Consider the following 20,722-nt stretch of genomic DNA (forward strand, 5'->3'; position numbering starts at 1 on the left):
GCTGTCCTGGAACTCACTCTGTAGCCCAGGCTGGCCTCGAACTCAGAAATCTGCCTGTCTCCACCTCCCAAGTGCTGGTAGTGCGCCACTACTGCCTGGCCTCACCGTGAATTTCTTTTTCCTCCTCTCTCTGGCTTCATTTTAAGGTATTCTTGACAAAGACTGCCTTGATTAGGACATAGAGTGACTTTACCTTTTTTGTTTGTTTGTTTGTTTGTTTTTGTTTTTGCTTTTTTCGAGACAGGATCTTTCTGTGTAGCCCTAGCTGTCCTGGAACTCACTCTGTGGACTAGGCTGGCCTCGAACTTAGAAATCCGCCTGCCTCTGCCTCCCAAGTGCTGGGACTAAAGGCGTGCGCCACCACTGCCCAGCTAATTACCTTCTCTTATTGTTTGTTTTGAGCCATGTCTGCCTACGTAGCCGAGGCTGGCTCATTCCTCTGGACCCTCCCAGCCTGTATTCAGAGTGCCAGGGTTACAGGTACCAGCTACCCACACTTGGCTACTAGTTATTAATTATGGCCATCATGCCCATCCTTCAGGCTTTCTGAATATCAGTGTCATGGCGAGTTTCTCTTCATATGAAACCATTTCTAGACAACGTCATGGCCCAAACATGCTGAACTCAGCCCAAGCTCAAAAGAGACCGAGCTGTAAGGGCCTGGGCCTCCTTTTGACCTTGAATTTCTGAGACCATACATATCAGGCTTTTTTTCTTTTCTTTTTTTTCTTTTTTTTTAAATCAGCAACTACAGTGAAACTTCAGGTCTTCCTCAAATTCCTCTGAGACAAAGACAGTCAGAGCTAGCCCAGCCTAAGTCCAACTATATGACCCCAGCCAGGCAGCCGGGTGAGACCTATGTCACACTCATATTGTTACCACAGGCCTTCTGCTTTGGAGGTCCCTACTCCATGCAATCCTCCCCTGCAGTTCCAAGTGAGTTTACCAACCTTTCCCTAGAGAGAGCAGCTAAGAGCCAAAGAAGGTATCTAACAAAGATCCTCAAGTAGAAAATAACGGAAATTAAATCCCTAGTTAAGTCTTTCGACTTCTGAATCAGAGTTTGTGTCACAACACACAGTTTGCTCTGCCCCAGAGATGATGATGCAGCCCAGAGCCAAAAGGCCAAACATCTCTCACCTGAGGGAGCACACGGGCGTGTGCTACAACATGTTTCCTAAGAGAACACATCCACAATCATGCTTAATAGTACCATTAATCCTATAATCACCACAATTACTATAATTACTGCTAATAATTATACATCCTTGTAGACACAATAACTTTCGAGTATTTTTGGCATTTTATACATATAGTTCATTTTCCTCCCTTTTCTCAAAAGCGTCTGCCTAGCTAAAGTAAATAACAAGCATCACGTAGAGCGCTGGTCACTTCTGTCTTTGCCGCAATAAGGAAGACCTTGTTGGTGAACTCTCCTTCTCACACAATGGAAATGATGCTGCAATACAGCAGCACAGGCTCAGCCCCACAAACGGAAGCCCAGAAGCAGAGGGGAGAACACAAACTCTCCATGCACTGGTGGCAATGGACTCTCCATCCAGGAAGGGCCTCTCTGCTAAGCAGATGTCTGCACACACATAGGCTTCAGGTGTGATGCTTAACTGGTGAGCAAAGGCCGGGGGAGGGAGAGCTCGTGGGTTCGCAATCCTGCCCTCTTCACTAATTAGCTTAAGAAGTGAGAGATGCTCTCCCAGCTAGACATTCTCCTCACCTGGAGCTTATACTGCCTTCCAGAAATGTTGGGATGCACAAAGGAGACTCACAAACTGGGGCACTTGGACCCCCAGGAATATTCTCTGTGTAAGCAGCTGCTTCTATAGCCACCCAAAACTAAGGGGGAAACACATAGCGTATTTTCTAGAAACCTCAATCCTTAAAGGTTTTGGTGGTGGAAAGTTAAGCTAATAAATTAACAACTTGAAAGTTGTTAATATCAAAATAAGAAAGATATTTAAATTCTTAAGGAAAAAAAATCCCATTTTGACTTCCCTAGGCCATTTCCACCTTCACTCTCATTTGTAGAGTTTGGTAAGAGAAGTGTGAACTGCTTTTCCACTCTTAGAGGCAGCAATAGAGGAGGCCTGGGTACGCCATGGAACGAAACTTCATAATTACCCGTGTTCTGAAGACATCTCTTCAAAATCAGAAGTCAGTTGCCAGTTGTAGAGGCAGACAAAATGAAACCTAGAGACCTGTAATCCCATCTCTATCACCTAGCCTAACAGATGTCAATGAAGTATAATCCTCTTCCTCTTCCTCTTCCTCCTCCTCCTCCTCCTCCTCCTCCTCCTCCTCCTCTTTCTCCTCCTCCTCCTCCTCCTCCTTCCCACCCACTGACCCACTACAGGCACAAGCTCATCAGGCAGACTCAAGACTGCATTTCACAATGGTGATATTTTCTACCCTATACTGACTGGTAAGACATTTTCATTTAAAGTGATAATTGTATGATTACTATATAAAAATAAACATCTCCACGTGGTGATGGTGCACACCTTTAATCCCAGCACTAAGGAGACAGAGGCAGGGAGATCTCTGAGTGTGAGGCCAGCCTGATCTACAGAGTGAGTTCCAGGACAGTCAAAGGCTACAAAGAGAGAGCCTGTCTGAAAAAAATCCAAAATAAATAAATAATCATCAATTTAGTTTGTCTCTAAAAAGTTATTATTCTGAAATATGTTTAAAACAGAGAAATTGTGGAAGCCAGCCTCCAAGATGGCAGCCAGTGGCCCCTGCCTCCCAGCATCCCTGGACTGGTTTGGTTCATCCCTTCCATGCTGAATAACACTTCTGTGTGAAACTGCTACAATACTGGGGGAGTGCCAGAGAGAGGCTTCAAATGTTACACGAAAACTCTGCAGCTCATATCTTATTCTGTGTTTGGAGGGGAGCTGGCTGCCAGAACACGAAGACACTCAAGAAGCAGAATAAGAGCAGGGCATATAGCTCAATAGGTAAAACACCTGCCATGCAAGCATGAAGACCTGAGTTCAAATCCCCAGATTCCATGTAATAAAGCCAGAAGCAGCAGGCATGTCTGCCACCCCAGTGACCCTGGGTAAGATGAGTGATACAGAAAGGAGAATCTCTGAAGATCCCAAGGCAATGGCGAGGCCAGTGACCAGCCAGGATGCACAGAGGTGAACAAGAAAGAAACCCAGTCCCGGGAAGGTGAGGACACATATGGATTGTCCTTTAACCTCCCACAGTATATTCCCCCCAATCTCTCTCTCTCTCTCTCTCTCTCTCTCTCTCACACACACACACACACACACACACACACTCACACACAACCAAAGAAGCTCTGCAGAGAGGGACACATTTTTGATAAAATATACTTCCTTAAACCAGTGAGGAAAAGAAAAAAATCAGTGAGAAACAACCACACATGTGTGTCATTATAGAGGCAGATTCCTCAGCACCAGGCAACTAGTCCGCACCGCAACTCTACAAGACCCCAAGTCAAAACCATCCAGCTAAGCCATTGCCACACTCCTGACTCCCCACACAGAAGCTGTGAGATCACGCTTGGGGTTTAGTGAAAGCTCCGAGGCTCCTGTCATACTGCAGAGAGCACTGTAACAGAACAGGTATGATGCAGCCTTCTGTTCGGGAGACCGTGTGTGCACTGACTGCCTGCATTTTCTCTGCTCATCTTCAGCACCTTCCCAACACAGAGATCCATCACTAGACTGAGTTCTGAACCAATCATTTGTTTGTTTCTCTCTATGGTCTCACCACATACGGATTCTCAATGTGCCACTGTGTTGTGCCTAAGTTAAGCCCAATGTAAAGGAAACACATTGTATATATTCTTCTGAGACTTCCTCTTTAAGATTTTTGATGCCGAGATTCATCCCTGTTGACTCACGTGGCTGTGGCTCATTCCCTTCCCACCACCACCACCACTCCACATTTTTCATTGTGTGAAGAGGCTCCCAATTTCCAACTCTATTCTACTGCTGAGGATCCCGGGGGTTTTCAATTTTCAGCTGTAGTGAATAATGCTGCCATAATATCCTGGCACTTGTCCCCTGGTACATGTGGCAAGTTTCTGCAGGCTCTACCTAGGGAAAGATGGCAAGGGTAGAGGCCTGCACAAGTTCACTCCTCTAAGGAAAGCCAAATTGTTTTCCAAAGTGTTTGTGTACAAGGGACTCTAGCCGCCTTTCCAGCTTGCTCTAAGTAAGAGGCATGCTTGTTTTGCTAATTGCAGGGAAAGCTTTCAATCAACAACAGGGAGAAAGCTTTCCTTGTGGCCACAACACTGCTGCAGACAGACAGTCTTCCAGAGCAGTGACCAGACAGATGGCGTATATTAGTCACAGGACACTGTGGACTTGAGATGGAGACGAGCCAGTACCACTCACTGACCATGGGGGTAAGGCCACTTCCAGACACAGGGTAAATGCAGAGCCTGTTTTCTTCCTGATGGATTCGCAGTGCTCCTACCTTATTTCTGTTATGATAAAGGGGCGGGGTTGAACCTGCTCACAACAGCCAAATTCAAAACTAAAGTTGAGGGACCAACAGTCTCTATGAGACAGTTCTGCCAGAGAACAGCCTTTGTTTTTCACATTTTCACCTGTAAGATGGAACTACTGTATATTGCAATTACATTCCTTTTAGTGCTTCTATTAAAAATTAAATATTTTCTATAAAAGGTATCCTTTGCAGAGTTAGGCAGTCCAATTTCTTAGGTGGAAGTGGCAACTTTATATAATGATCTGCATTTCTAGTAAAAATAAGATCACAGACTCTTTTGGCATTAAATGCGAGTAATAAGAAATTCTTTCCCCATGTGATGGTGGCAAACCCCTTTAATCCCAGCACGTGGGAGGGAGGCAGATCTCTGAGTTCAAGTCCAGCCTGGTCTTCAGAGCTAGTTCCAGGACAGGGCTACACAGGGAAACTTTGTCTCAACACCCCCTCCATGTAGCCACCCCCCCCCCCCAAAAAAGTTCCTTCAATTTGGCCAGGAAAGTATTTTTATACAAGCTAAGAAGTCTCAACAACACAGAGCTAAAATGTTACTTAATGGGATCATTTGAATTCAATCTCTCAAAAATTGGTATTTATCTCTTTAAAATCATTTATCTTGGAGCTAGAGAGACAACTTGGCAGCTAAGAGCACTGGCTGCTCTTCCAGAAAACCCAGGTTCAATTCCCAGCACACACATGGAGGTTTACAACGGACTGTAACTCCACCTACATCATTTCAAATCGAACACAGCCATTTTGTGCTAGACGAGATCCTAAGAAAGATGGCCAGAATGGCAGAGGCTGTCAAAGAAAATGGCAGGCGCAACACTTGAAACTCACCTCCAAGTTCAAAGTCCATCTTCTTTCTAGAGTGGACGCTCTAGACCAGCAGTTCTCAGTCTTCCTAACGCTGCTACCCTTTAGCACAGTTCCTCATGTTGGATGACCCCCAACCACAGAATTATTTTCACTGCTACTTTATAACTGTAATTTTGCTAGTGTTAAGAACTATAATACAAATAACTGATATGCAAGATATCTGATCTGCAACCCTGGAGAAAAAGTCAATGCCCCACCCCCAAAAGAGGCGGAGACTCAGAGGCTGGGAAACCCTGCTCTAGCTGATGAACTAGCACCTAAGCTTGGGACCTGGTAGGTAAGTGCTGACTGACCATGCCTGAGAATGGTCTCCATAAAGGAAGCACAGAGTCACGTGAAGATGCTCTGGTCTTCCTGGCAAGAAGAGCCCAGCTCCAGTACCTCACGGGTTTATCCTGTCAGGCAAATGTCCTCTAGCACACGAGATCTCCGTCTACAAAATGCAGATAGTTTATTTCAAGAGGCTATTGCCAGGATTAATAAGATCAACACAAAACTGCATTTGACACATAGTAGGGCATCATATAGATACATCTAACAATGAAAAGTAAAAAGATTCTCCAGCTACTTAGCAGAAAAAGCAGGGAGGTGATTTTAGACAAAATCTCATTCTTCACATGAAAGACCGGATAAAATTTTGACAGTCATATATGTATCTAATGGTTTTTTACTAATACCAAGACTTCCTAGTTCTGGGGCTGGAGAGATGTTTCAGCAATTAAGAGTTCTTGCTGCTCTTAATTCAAAGTAGAGGAATTAGGTTCCCAGCCCCCACATGGAGCCTCTCAACAACCTGTAAACTCCAGCCCTAGATCTAATGAGCTCTTCCGGCCTCCACAGACAGCCATACACACATGTCCATACACACATACAGATATAGACACAGACACACAAGTAATAGTTAATAAAGTCTTCAAAAGAAAAGTGGCTTCCTCATTCCATACTACCCTAAACAGAATAACCTTGCCAACTATATCAACCTTTTAGAACATTAGTAAGCATTACACATTTTTATGCAAACATTGGAACTGAAAGAACTCAAGTAAAACACTTGGCTCATTTTAACTTTCTAGATCAGAGAAGTCTTTTTTTTTTTTTTAAAGATTGGAATTGGCTTTTTAATTCTTTTTTTTTAAAGATTTATTTTATGTATTTTATTTGTATGAGTACACTGTAGCTGTACAGATGGCCATGAGCCATCATGTGTGTGGTTGTTGGGAATTGAACTCAGGACCTCTCCCTGCCCGCTCACTCCGGCGTAATTCACTGTAGCTGTCTTCAGACACACCAGAAGAGGGCGTCAGATCTCATTACGGGTGGTTGTGAACCACCATGTGGTTACTGGGATCCGAACTCAGGACCTTCAGAAGAGCAGTCAGTGCTCTTACCCACTGAGCCACTGAGCCAGCCCCAGAGAAGTCTTAATCATTCATTTAAAATAGCGGGTTTTTTTTTTTTTAACTATATTTTGTTTCCTGAAAATCATTCTAAACTATGTGGCCAATGAAGAACCACTCTTGATTAAACAACCATTACAGTGAATGGCAGAATGAACTCTGGCAACACTGAATAAAGCACTGTTCAAAGAGGTGTGCTCAGCACCTAACCGCACCCCTAAGCTGTACGGAAGAGGTATTTTACATAGGAAATGAACTTTGGAACAGAGTGTCCATGTTAGTGCCTAGGAGTCGCCATGGTAACTGATCCTGTTTGTACGCTGAGGAAGAACAGAGCAGCAGTAGCAGCTACGAGATAGGGATAGTAGTTCTACATTGCAACACTGAAGTGCTGCAATCATTCCTGAGCCACTGGCGCTGGCCTGAGAAAGCCTGAGCCATGTGTTTGCTCTGGTATGTGACACAGAGGGAGCAAATGCCTACCAAGGGGCCATTTTTCAAAACAAATAATGAGAAAGAACAGAAACTACCTCAGAACAGTTTGAGCTGTGTGGAGAGAGCAGAGGTGGCCACTGCTCACATTTTCTCAGTATGACCTATGGACAAGTCGTTTTGCTCCGCATCTGTCTGTACTGGCCCATTAAAGAACAGGTTTGTATTTGTGTCTTCTGGGAGATCTGTAACACAGATCTCATTCTGTGTAACACCCTCCTCATTCCTTGATCTTTAGAATATGCTGTGATAGGTTGGCAGCAATGTTACCATAAATAACCACCTGGAAGAAGACTACAATACTGACAGTTACCACAGAAAATATGAGCAGAAGATATATAAGCAACAAATGTCCAAGACCACTATTAGGGAAGTGCAAATCAAAATCACAAAGATGTACCAATCAGACACACACAATGATAAACACCAATCAGAAGGGCTGTTACTCTTCTTACTCCTATAACCAAAAGCTGGTAAGCATCAACTGGAAGAGAGGAAGGACTTATTTGGGCTCACCCTTTGAAGGTGTACACAGTCCATCGTGAGGAAGGCATGATGGGAGAAGTAGCTGTGCTAGCAGGAACAGGCTACTTGCTCACATTGATACAGACCAGGAAACACAGCTAAGACAGTGAGCAGGGCTAGGCTACAAAGCTCAACCCTTGCCCATGCCTCAAGCCTGGGCCCCACTTTCTACAAACAACACTGGCCATCAGCTGGGGACCAAGTGGTCAACCACAAGAACCTGTGTGACTACAGTTTATATCTGCACCATAATATTCTGATCCTGGTCCCCACAGGCTCAGAGCCATGGCAGAATGCTTTTACTAAGCATTTAGGTCCAACTTCACAGGTCCCTACCATCTCCCTTTAATTAATGAATGAACTGAATGTGTACGCTACCATCTCCCTTTAATTAATGAATGAACTGAATGTGTACGAGTGTTTTGCTTGCAGGTTTGTCTGTCCTCCCATGTGCATGCCTGGTGCCCAAGAAGGCCAGAAGAAGGTGTCAGATCCCCTGGAACTGGAATTGCAAAGTGTTCTGAGCTGCCGTGTGGGTGCCAGGGTTCAAATCCGGGTTCCTTGCAAGAGCAGCTAGAGCTTTTAACTGCTGGGCCAACTCTCCAGCCTGTCCCTATAGTCTTACCAGCTTCCACACTGTTCAAAGTCCAAAGTCTGTTCTGAGACTTAAGGTAATTCCTCAGTCGTGAGGCCCTTGGAACAGCCATTTTCCAGCAAAGTCCTCTCTGGAGGCTCTGTCTTTTAAGGCAGGGGCTTTACAGCCGAATCTACACTGCAGCACCCTGGAACTCTGGATAAGAGAGGTTTTACTCTCAAGTGACCTTTCCTAATCACAATGCAAAGCCCAGGCTCCTCCTTAAAGGCACTAATTTCTTCAGCAATTATAGCCACATTGTCTGCACCACATCCTCTCTTCAACTTTAGCCAGGTTCACAGCTCTCTCCCTCCCAGACTACATGTTTCCTGTTTCTACTATGTCTTCTGCTCTCTTGCACACTTTAAATCTCAATAAATGCAGTGTGCAATAGCCACACTGCAATCTATCATGTTTTCTTGAAATTCCCTCTGCAAAACAAACAGTCCATTGTTTTTTTACTTCCATTTCACTCCAGTTTTCAGGACACAGGCAGAAATGCAGCCAGATTCCTTGTCAAATCAAACATCAGTGGCTTCTACCAAGCAGTTCCCGGTAAGAGTCCTTGCTTGCCTTTGGAAAATCTTGAGTGCAGTGACTCAGTAAGCTCTGCTCACAGAACTCGTGGGCTTGTCAATCCCTCAGCCACAATTCTCCAATTCCTTCACACCAATCCCAAAGACCCAACCACAAAATAAGGTTTATTACAACAGTAGCCCGGCCTTTGCACTCAGGAACTTTCATTAAGATGAGCATTTGTTTCCTATGTGATGTCCTTTATGATAAACCAGCAAATATAAGTGTTTCCCTGAGTTAATGAGCAAATGAGCAACACCTGAGAGGGGTGGGGGGCTAGCAAGTCCTGATGCAGAACTAGTTGGCTAGAAACACAAGCAAAGCACCCTGAAATGGGGGCCACCAGTCTTGTGGGGCTGAGTCCTTAAGCTATGGGAGCTGCACCATCTTCGGTAACTGTAATGCTGGAGAACTGCCTGCCACACATCGGGTGCCAGAAGACATGAGTGGAAGAGAAAGTGTGTGTAGGTGGGGAAAAAAGGCCAGGTGGTGAGGTGCAAGCCTTTAATCCCAGTACTCGGGAAGTTGGCCAAGGCGGAAGGATATCTGAGTTCAAGACCAGTCAGATCTAGAGTGAGTTCCAGGTCAGTCAGGGCTACATAGAGAAACCCTGTTTCACCACCACCACCATCACCAACACCACCACCACAAAAAGTCTGCTTACAAAATATCTGGATTAAAGTGCAGATCTCTTCTCCTGGCCACATGGCATAACGTAGCCTTTTCAACCTCCCCCAGAAGCACAGGGTTGCAGAGCTTTCAAGTGGTTGGACATAGCCTAGGGCAGTGGTTCTCCATCTCTGGGATTCGAACCCTTTGGGTTTGAATGACCCTTTCACACATGTTGCCTAAGAACATTTGAAAACATAGATGTTTACAACACAATTCATATCAGCAGTAAACTTGCAGATATGAAGTAGCAATAAAATTTTTCTTACGGTTGGGGGATCACCATAACATGAAGAAGTGCATTAAAGGGTCAAGGAATTAGGAAGGCTGAGAACCACTTGTCTGAGGGGTTGTGGAAGCTTCAGTATATACAGGCATGGCTGGTTAAAGCATTTGGTACTAGTAATCAACTCTAGCTTTGCCCCCTCTGGGTTGGTTTGAATGTCCATTGGCTCAGCTGTTTGAATACTTGGTCCCCAGTTGGTAGCACTATATGGGTAGGTTTAGGAGATGTGGCCTTGCTAGAGGAAGGATGTCACTAGGGTTAGACCCTGAGGTTTCAAGGCCATGCACTATTCCTAGTTCATATTCTAATTCTCACTTGAGATTTAAGATGTGAGCCCTCAGCTGCTCCCCCAGCTGTCTCCTCATTTCCCAGCCATGATGGCAATGGACTCTCATCTCTCTGGAATGGGAAGCGCAGAGAAACCTTTCCTTGTATCCATTGCCTTGTTCCATCACAACAACAGAAAAGTAAGACACCCCCTAGCTTTACCTTGCCTACTCTGGAAACCAGCTCACATCCTTGATGGCCTAGGGAACCACCTTACATCCTTGATGGCCTAGGGAACCACCTTACATCCTTGATGGCCTAGGGAACCACCTTACATCCTTGATGGCCTAGGGAACCAGCTCATATCCTTGATGGCCTAGGGAACCAGCTCACATCCTTGATGGCCTAGGGAACCAGCTCACATCCTTGATGGCCTAGGGAACCAGCTCACATCCTTGATGGCCTAGGGACCGCAAACACCAGTCACTCCTTTCACTGCACATTCTATGTCTTTCAAGCAGCCACATGCCAGAAACTATGAACAAAACCCACATACTTCTTATTGCATCACAATGTGGCAGGCAGTCTCCTGTCAATTAATATGTCAATTAGCCATTAGTTAGGACCTAGTGCTACCTGGCATATGTAAGAAAGGCCCAATAATTCTGGTCTCTGGGCAAACAGTGCAGGCAGCTCTCATCCACAATGTTTTGATCTCTACAAATCCTCTTCCAACTGCTCAGCTCTGGGTCAGCTGTCCTGTCGGCCCTGGAACCTGTCCCATCTCTTTTTCTCAAATCTCATCCCAATGGTGACTTCAGACAACCAGCCAGCCAGATATCCTATGGTTCTGCAGATACACAAGAGAATGTTCTAGTTTCTATACCATTTTTTTCTTCTTCTCTTTCTCAAGGCAGGGTCATGTGTGGCCCAGGCTAGCCTCAATCTCACTATGTACTGAGGATGACCTTGAATCCCAATCTTCCTGTCTTCACCTCCAGGTGCTGGATTACAAGTATGAGCCCCACAGCAACCCGTAATAGCTACCTCTGATCTCATCTTTCCTATCTTGGATCGTGGCACTGAAATGCATTCCTTGAGGGTAAGTTCTTATTGGGGCGATTAGCATCACTGTCAGAACCTAGCACGTTGCTGTTCAACAGCTGTCCGAGTTGGGATTACATCTCGGGAAAGAAAGGAAAAGGCAGTGGAACTGTAAACACTATAAAGTGTTTACTTCGAGCCTGGCACTCGCTGGGCACTGCCTTAAGTATCAGAGAGCAGTGGGTAGGCAGCAAGTTCTCTGTATCAGTTTTCTTCTGTTGTTGTGATGAAACAACATGACAAAAGCAACTTATAAAAGAGTGTTTAATAGGACTCATGGGTTCTAGAGCCTTAGAGTCCATGACACAGAGCAATGGCATCGTGGCAGGAATAGCTGAGAGGTCATTATCTCAAACCTCAGGCTGAAGGAAGAGAGAGCTCACTGAAAATGGTGTTGTCTTTTGAAATCTCAAAGCCCTCCTCAAATGACATACCTCCTCCAGCAAAGCCATACCTCCTCATCCGTCTGAAACTGTCCCACCACCAAGGACCAAATATTCAAACAAACAATCCTCTGCATGTGACTCTCACTCAAACCACTACAGTCTCTCAGCTTATATTTTTGTGAAAATGAATATATAATAGTCATGTGAAAATTACATATAATACACATACTATAAATGCTTTGTGTGTGTGTAAGTATGTAAAATAAACACATCCAAATCTTCATATTGATGAAACTGGGTTTGGATGTTTGTTCAATGCATTTTAGGCCCTATTTTTCTCAACATCTAATATATTTTAAAGATGAAAAATAGTCTTTAGTGAGAAAAAATGAAATGCAAAGCGTCTGCTGGGGGGGGGGTTGGCGGGAGGTTCTTGCCAAGCTAACTCATTTCCAAGAATTCTGGAAAGAGAAATTTTTACTGTAGTCTACTTTTTTACATAATGCTTCACAGCAGAAAAAGCAATCAAAGAGGGGGCTTGGGGCGGGGAGTGTGGGAACCAACAAGTCCAGCCAACAGAATTCAACTGAATATCAAGAAGAGGTTCTGAAGGGCTGGAGAGGTTGTTCAGCGTTAGGATCCTGTACTGTTCTTGCAAAGGACATGGTCTCATTTCCCTGCAACCATGTCAGGCAGCTCACGAGGGCCTGTGGCTCTAGCCCCAGGGCATCAATCACCTCTGGCCTCAAATGTGCCAGCCCTTACAAGTATACGCCAACACACACATACGTATACATAATTAAAAATACGTGTTTTGTAAATGAAAGTATTCTCAGTGAAGCTAAACAGTCTCCATCTCTATCTCCACATCCTCTTGAACAGGAATGGAAGGCATAACAGGAGTGTAAGGACATTCTCGTATACTTTTGCCTCAGGAGACCTCAATGTGCACAGTGCCCTGGTCTCCAGACATGATGCCATAATAAACCTGTAGGTTGGCATTAGCCCCTTCACAGATGACATTAATGTTCAAGACCTCAAACCACTTGCTCATCATCTACAGGCGTTGCTAAGCATCCACTGCTGGTGACTGACAGGGCTGCCATCCAATCTCATCTCTAACTGCCAACACCTCGGTTTTGCTTTCCTTACACCATAACACATCCCTCCCACTGTCTGACATTTCTCTCTCTTGGTTCTCATCTACTTCTGAGCTCTACAAATGACTGAACCTCATCAAGAAAGAAATCTCTAGCAGGCAGATGTATAAATTGGAAAAAAAAAAATTCCAAGAAATTAGCCCTGAGATAAACAATGTAAAGGTTGGTCTTCCAAATGTTAACCCAGGGCAACAGAAGCAAACTGTGGATGCTGGGATTGTGGCCTAGTGGTGGAAGGAATGCCTGGCCCACACAAAGTCCTGGGTTCAATTCCCAGCACCAGGACAGAGAAGGAAGGGGCAGGGACGTTTAGAGAGAGGGTAAAGAACTGAAGAAGCTAAAAGCACTGTAGTTCTCAAAGACAGTGCTGGTTTCTGGATTTCTTGGTTTTTTTCTTTAGCAATACTAGAGATATACCCAGGGCCTAGCACATGTTAGACAAGGGCTCCAAAAAAAATTTTTTTTTAAATTTGACACCCAAAACATTTGAAGGGACACTAATGGTATGATTTGCAACAATATGTGAGAAAATTAAAAATAAGAGTTCTCTTTAATTTTGTCTGTTTCTGTGAACTACATACAGGCTTACTAGGTAGCCCTGGACGACCTCAAACTTATGTGATCCTCCTGTCTCAGCTTCCCAAATTCTGGAATTACACGTGTGTACAATCAGATGCAGCTGAAGCATGTTTGTTTTATTTTGCTTTGTTTTATGTGGTGTTAGCTATCAAACTGACGGCCCTGTGTATGCTAGGCTCTACCACTGAACTATATGTCCCACCAAAAGAAAAAAAGAAAGAAAGAAAGAAAGTAACTCCCCAGTACACTTGTCACTTGTTTCACACTTGTTACTGTGAGAGTGTGCAAAAATCTGTCTTCTACATGAAGACAAAGAAGCAAGACATGGGTGAGCATACTGAAATTTATTATTTACCAATTTTTTTTAAAATTAGGAAAAGCATAAAGCTTGAAATATGCGCTACTGTTTATCCCAGTAGGAGTTGCATTAACTATTCTAGAAGTAAAATATAGAACAAGAAAATGGTAAGAAATGGATTTAATGTTCACATCAATATTTCTGACCTGCAGAGTTTATTCCTGAAATAGAGGCTTTGGCACAAAACAAAAAGCTCTGTGCTTTTTTCATGCTTCCCTCCCACCGAGTCTTAAGCTTAAAAGCTAAGCTGTTCTAGCTCTCTGTCCTGGACAGTAAGGACATTTTTTACTCAAAACCACATTATCAGGCCAGGGGGCCAGCCAGCCTACATGGAGAGCCCCAGGACAGTCAGAAGCCCTGTCTCGAAAAACCAATATGGACTGCTCTTAAGAAACACTATCCAAAGTTGTCTTCTGACTTCTACCCAGACACGTGTGTACACATACACAAAACACATTATCGAAGCCCTCTCTTTACCAGTAAGGCCAACGGCTCTCAACCTGTGGGTCTCCACCCCTTTTGGGGGTCAAACGACCCCTTCACAGGGGTTGCCTAAGACCATCAGAAAACACAGATATTTACATTATAATTCATAAGAGAGGCAAAGTTACAGTTATGAAGTAGCAATTAAATTAACTTTATGGTTGGGGGTGGCCACAACATGAGGAACTGTATTTAAGGGCTATAGCGTTTGGACTGTGAAAACCACTGGCTTAGCCTTTCACGCTCCTGAAACCCCCACCCAAAAGAAACCTGTCTACCCACATGAGTGTATACGTGCCAACATGTGCCCCATGTCACACTGCATTGCAGCCTACAGCCCGCATATACCAGGTCTGAGGACTGAATGGTAGGAAACAGAAGTACAACACAAACAGAAGCACCAGAAGCAGGGCCTAAATTAATTCTAATTAATTTTAACTCATTAATTAGCTAAAGACAATGAGATGGTTCAGCCAGTAAAGTGCATGGGTCTTGTGACCTGGGTTGGATCCACAGAACCTACCTGGTAGAAGAAAACCAACCCCCTACCTCCAGCCCCCACCCCGCACAAGTTACCCTATTACCTCTACATGCATATGAGCCTACACAAAATAAGTACTGAAAATGAAACAAATATCCACATACATATATATCATACAACATGAAAATAGACCTTGAATATAAAAACACTATCCACAATGCTATCAGTAAACAGTAGGGGCCCTGTAAACAGAAAGAAAATGAAGAAAATGTAGGGAGCATAAACAAATACTTAACTGACTGGCACATTTTTCATGATGACATTTGATTATTATCAGGCCTATAAAAGTACAAAGCAGCCTATGCCACAGCTCTCCACACCCAAATACTGCAAGGGAAGAACTGGTCTCACAGGACTTCAGACACACCAGTGAGCACAGGTAAGACCACCACCTCTGCTCAGAGGGACCCCCCCGGAGCCCTCGGGTCACAGGAGCAGCTTGAGACAGGGTCCTTCCAGCTTCCTGTCTGCATCCAGAGCTGATCCTGTGCCACAGTGCTCCATACCTAAATACCACCAGGAGAGAGCTGTCCTCCCAGGAGGGCTGGCACACCTATGAGCACAGATAACACCATCACTTCTGCTCAAATTCCTGGCCCAAGAGGGACCAGCCAAGTGTCATCAGGACACAGGAACCAAGGAACAGCTGGGGACAGGATCCTTCCAGTTTCCATCTGTGCCATGGAGCTGACCCTGTGCCACAGCTCTCCATACTCAAATTCCTCGAAGAGAGCTGGTCTCCAAGGAGTACTGACACACAGGCTTGCAGAAGGGACAAGCCACAGTCAGAGACAGCAAAACCAGCTAACACCAGAGATAACCAGATGGCGAGGCAAGGGCAAGAACATTAGCAACAGAAACCAAGGCTACTTGGCATCACCAGAACCCAGTTCTCTCACCAGTGAGCCCTGGATACCCCAACACACCAGAAAAGCAAGATTTGGATTTAAAATCACATCTCATGATGCTGATAGAGGACTTTAAGAAGGACATAAATAACTCCCTTAAAGAAATACAGAAGAACACAGGTAAACAGCTCTAAGCCCTTAAAGAGGAAATACAAAAATCCCTTGATACCCCAACACACCAGAAAAGCAAGAGTTGGATTTAAAATCACATCTCATGATGCTGATAGAGGACTTTAAGAAGGACATAAATAACTCCCTTAAAGAAATACAGAAGAACACAGGTAAATAGCTAGAAGCCCTTAAAGAGGAAATACAAAAAATCCCTTAAAAGAATTACAAGAAAACACAACCAAACAGGTGAAGGAATTGAACAAAACCATCCAGGATCTAAAAATGGAAATAGAAACAATAAAGAAATCACAAAGGGAGACAACCCTGGAGATAGAAAACCTAGGAAAGAGATCAGGAGTCATAGATGCAAGCATCACCAACAGAACACAAGAGATAGAAGAGAAAATCTCAGGGGCAGAAGATACCACAGAAAACATTGACACAACAGTCAAAGAAGATGCAAAATGCAAAAGGCTCCTGACCCAAAACATCCAGGAAATCCAGAACACAATGAGAGGACCAAACCTACGGATAATAGGTATAGAAGAGAATGAAGATTCCCAACTTAAAGGGCCTGTAAATATCTTCACCAAAATTATAGAAGAAAACTTCCCTAACCTAAAGAAAGAGATGACCATGAACATACAAAAAGCCTACAGAACTCCAAATAGACTGGACCAGAAAAGAAATTCCTCCTGTCACATAATAATCAAAACACCAAATGCACTAAACAAAGAAAGAATATTTAAAGCAGTATGGGAAAAGGGTCTAGTAACATATAAAGATAGACCTATCAGAGTTACACCAGACTTCTCACCAGAGACTATGAAAGCTAGAAGATCCTGGGAAGATGTCATACAGACCCTAAAAGAACACAAATGCCAGCCCAGGCTACTATACCCAGCAAAACTCTCAATTACCATAGATGGAGAGACCAAGATACTCCATTACAAAACCAAATTTACACAATATCTTTCCACAAATCCAGCCCTACAAAGGATAATAGATGGAAAACACTAACACAAGGAGGGAAACTATACCCTAGAAAAAACAATAAAGTAATCTTCTTTCAACAAACCCAAAAGAAGATAGCCAAACAAACATAAAAATAACATCAAAAATAACAGGAAGCAACAATCACTATTTCTTAATATCTCTTAACATCAATGGACTCAATTCCCCAATAAAAAGACATAGACTAATAGTCTGGATACATAAACAGGACCCCGCATTTTACTGCATACAGACAGGAAACACACCTCAGTGTCAAAGACACAGACAAGAGTAAAGGGCTAGAAAACAATTTTCCAAGCAAATGGTCCCAATAAACAAGCTGGAGTAGCCATTCTAATATCGAATAAAAGCAACTTTCAACCAAAAGTTATCAAAAAGGATAAGGAAGGACACTTCATACTCAAAGGAAAAATCTACCAAGAACTCTCAATCCTGAACATCTATGCTCCAAATGCAAGAGCACCCACACTCATAAAAGAAACTTTACTAAAGCTCAAAGCACACATTGCACCTCACACAATAATAGTGGGAGACTTCAACATCCCACTCTCATCAATGGACAGATCATAGAAACAGAAACTAAACAGAGACACAGTGAAACTAACAGAAGTTATGGACCAAATGGATTTAACAGATATCTATACAACATTTTATCCTAAAGCAAAAGAATATACCTTCTTCTGAGCACCTCATGGTACCTTCTCCAAAACTGACCATATAATTGGTCACAAAACAGACCTCAACAGATACAAGAAGATTGAAATAATCTCACGCACCCTATCAGATGCACCACAGACTAAAGGCTGGTCTTCAATAGCAACAAAACAACGGGAAGCCCACATACACATGGGTTAAGGAAGAAATAAAGAAATTAAAGACTTTTTAGAATTTAATGAAAATGAAGTCACAACATACCCAAACTTATGGGACACAATGAAAGCAGTGCTAAGAGGAAAACTCATAGCTCTGAGTGCCTCCATAAAGAAACTGGAGAGAGCATACACTAGCAGCTTAATAGCACACCTGAAAGCTTTAGAACAAAAAGAAGCAAATACATCCAAGAGGAGTAGATGGCAGGAAATATCAAACTCAGGGCTGAAATCAACCAAGTAGAAACAAACAAACAACAACAAAAAAAAAACTATACAAAGAATCAACAAACCCAGGAGCTGGTTCTTTGAAAAAAATCAACAAGATAGATAAACCCTTAGCCAGACTAACCAGAGGGCACAGAGACAGTATCCAAACTAACAAAATCAGAAATGAAAAGGGAGATATAACAACAGAAACAGGAAATTCAAAAAATCATCAAATCCTACTACAAAAGCCTATATTCAACAAAACTGGAAAATCTGGATGAAATGGACAATTTTCTAGACAGATACCAAATACCAACGTTAAGTCACGATCAGATAAACCCTCTAAACAGTCCCATAGTCCCTAAAGAAATAGCAGCAGGCATTAAAAGTCTTCCACACAAAATATGCCCAGGACCAGATGGGTTTAGTGCAGAATTCTATCAGACCTTCAAAGAAGACCTAATACCAATACTCTTCAAACTATTTCACAAAACAGAAACAGAAGGAACACTACCCAATTCATTCTATGAAACCACAGTTACACTGTGTATTCTCCCTTGGAGACTGAAGGGTTTCTGTCTCATCTGGAACTTGTCACAATTTCCTTTCATAAAGGACTTTAAAGAGATTTTTTTCTACTTCTATCATGTTTAATGTTCCAAATAGATTTTAAAGCCTGATTGAGTGCATATTATTTTTAGCTTCAGAAGATTTCATGTATATTTAAAAGGTATTTAACTATTATAAATTATTGTGATGACTTAAAAAGTTAATACAGAGTTGTATATTTTAAAATAAATTTTATTAGTTTAATAACAAAACAATTACAAAGCACCACACTTTCTTTTCCTACAAAATAGAACTTAACCTCAATTTCCTGTAAATCCAGAAAAGTTGTCTACCAGCACAGACAGGTGGACTACAGCCAAACCACCAGACTTCCCACGATGGGAGGAGGGGCGTCTGGTGCTCTAGGGTCTCCACCCAACCTCCCTTACTACACAGTTTTGGAGAAAAATACAAGTCAAAATCAAGACGCTTGCTGTCCAAACCCACCATGTAGGCCAGAACCTCAGCCCCGCCAGAACCCATTATCTTCCTCAGCAGAAAGCCCGATGCTCTGCCCCAACACAAGCTCGCAGATGCAGAAGCTGCTGCAATTCCTATCTGCAGCCCCACACAGGTCTGCTGAGAGTTTAATCATCTAAGGCCGGACTGAGGAAGCAAACACTTTTGCCAGATTTCTCCTCTTGAGGTACTGACAGGCAAGAGCTGTCAAAGCAAAAGATAAGAAAACACCAGGCTGATTTCCAAGAAGGCTGACTGGCCTGGCTCAAAGCTGCTGCCAAGTGTGCTCAGAAAAGTAGTCCACAGACTACAGAGCTGCTTCCCACCTCAGGCAACGGGAATGCCATAAACTCAACACTGCTCAAAGTGTCTGGGTGTTCTGATGCCCAGAACCAAATTGGGTAAAGTGAACGATCTCTATGAAGCATCCAACAGAGCTGGAAAGATAGCTCAGCAGTTGGGAGTGCTGGCTGCTCTTCCAGAGGGCCTGAGTTCAATTCTCAACAATTGGCTGTAACTCCAGTTCCAGAGGATCTGCCACCCTTGCCCAGGCATACAGACAGAACACCAATGCACATGAAAATAAATCAATCTTAAAGAAGAAACATCTATCTTAGAAAGCACTTTTTAAAGGTTTACTGAAAGATGGATTCAAACCAACATGTATATAGAGTCACATTCACATGCTCCTAGCACACTCATCCATGTTCGTTTAAATGTGGCAGACAGATGTTATGAAATACTATTTAGCTTTTAAAGGGGAAAATCTGAACACATGCTACAAGATAGATTAACCCTAAAAACAGTTTGCTAAGAAAAACAAGTTAGATGTGAAAGGGGAAATACTATATAATCCATATCAAGTGCATAGGATAGTCAAATTCATGACACACAATGTGAAGCCATAGCTGCCACAGGCTGTGCAAAAGGGAGAATGGGAATACTGAGTATGGGCTTTCAGGTGATAAAATGCTCTGTACAGACAACGGTGATCACTGTACAACCATATGATGTACTTAATTCCCTAAATTATATACTTAAAATAACTAAAATGGTAAATTTTATACCTGTGTATTTTACTTCAGCTTTTGAAACTAAAAGATATTTGTATTTTTCAAAGAAAAACTATTGAGAGTAATTTCAGTCACATTATAGAATTATTATATTTTGAAACTACATAAATAAGTACTTTCTTGTGCTTTGATTTTGAGGCAGGATCTGGCAGTGTAGCCCAGGCTGGCCTCAAACTTGCCTTCCATCTCATATGTGGCCAAATTTAATCTTCGTTCTTAGTCTGGGAAGCAAAGAGCAGAAAGTTCTCTCCAAATGTTAGCAGTGACTATAGTGACAAAAGCCACAGCATCATCAGGCTTGGGCACTATGGCCAAGACCCAGCACAGCGGTATGTCTGGTGACTTCTGAAGACACTTCCCCTTGTTAGTGGGCATTCCAGACATATCCTAAACAACAACAGAAACTCCTCCAGCCAACAACAAACAGACTTCAGGCAGAGAAAATCTGTACATATTTGCATGTGATGTTCAAAGATGCGGTAGCTGCTTATTGGGTGGCTTGAGTCTGGTTCAATATAAGAAGGTTCTAGCACTGTGCAGCATGTTCGCTAACAATCCCAAAGTGCTTGCTCATAAGCCACATCTGTATGCAGGAAATCCAGCCCACGGGGGACACAGGAAAGCAACATT

General features: G+C 43.2%; 1 protein-coding gene across 6 annotated transcripts in view; it reads right to left on the minus strand.

Moving 5' to 3' along the window:
- Nucleotides 1–20,722, minus strand: part of Sgms1 (sphingomyelin synthase 1) — a 266,886-nt gene that overhangs the window by 231,600 nt on the left and 14,564 nt on the right. The window lies entirely within an intron of this gene.

This window comes from Mastomys coucha, unplaced genomic scaffold (genome assembly GCF_008632895.1).
Source record: "Mastomys coucha isolate ucsf_1 unplaced genomic scaffold, UCSF_Mcou_1 pScaffold21, whole genome shotgun sequence".
Taxonomy (NCBI): Eukaryota; Metazoa; Chordata; class Mammalia; order Rodentia; family Muridae; genus Mastomys; species Mastomys coucha.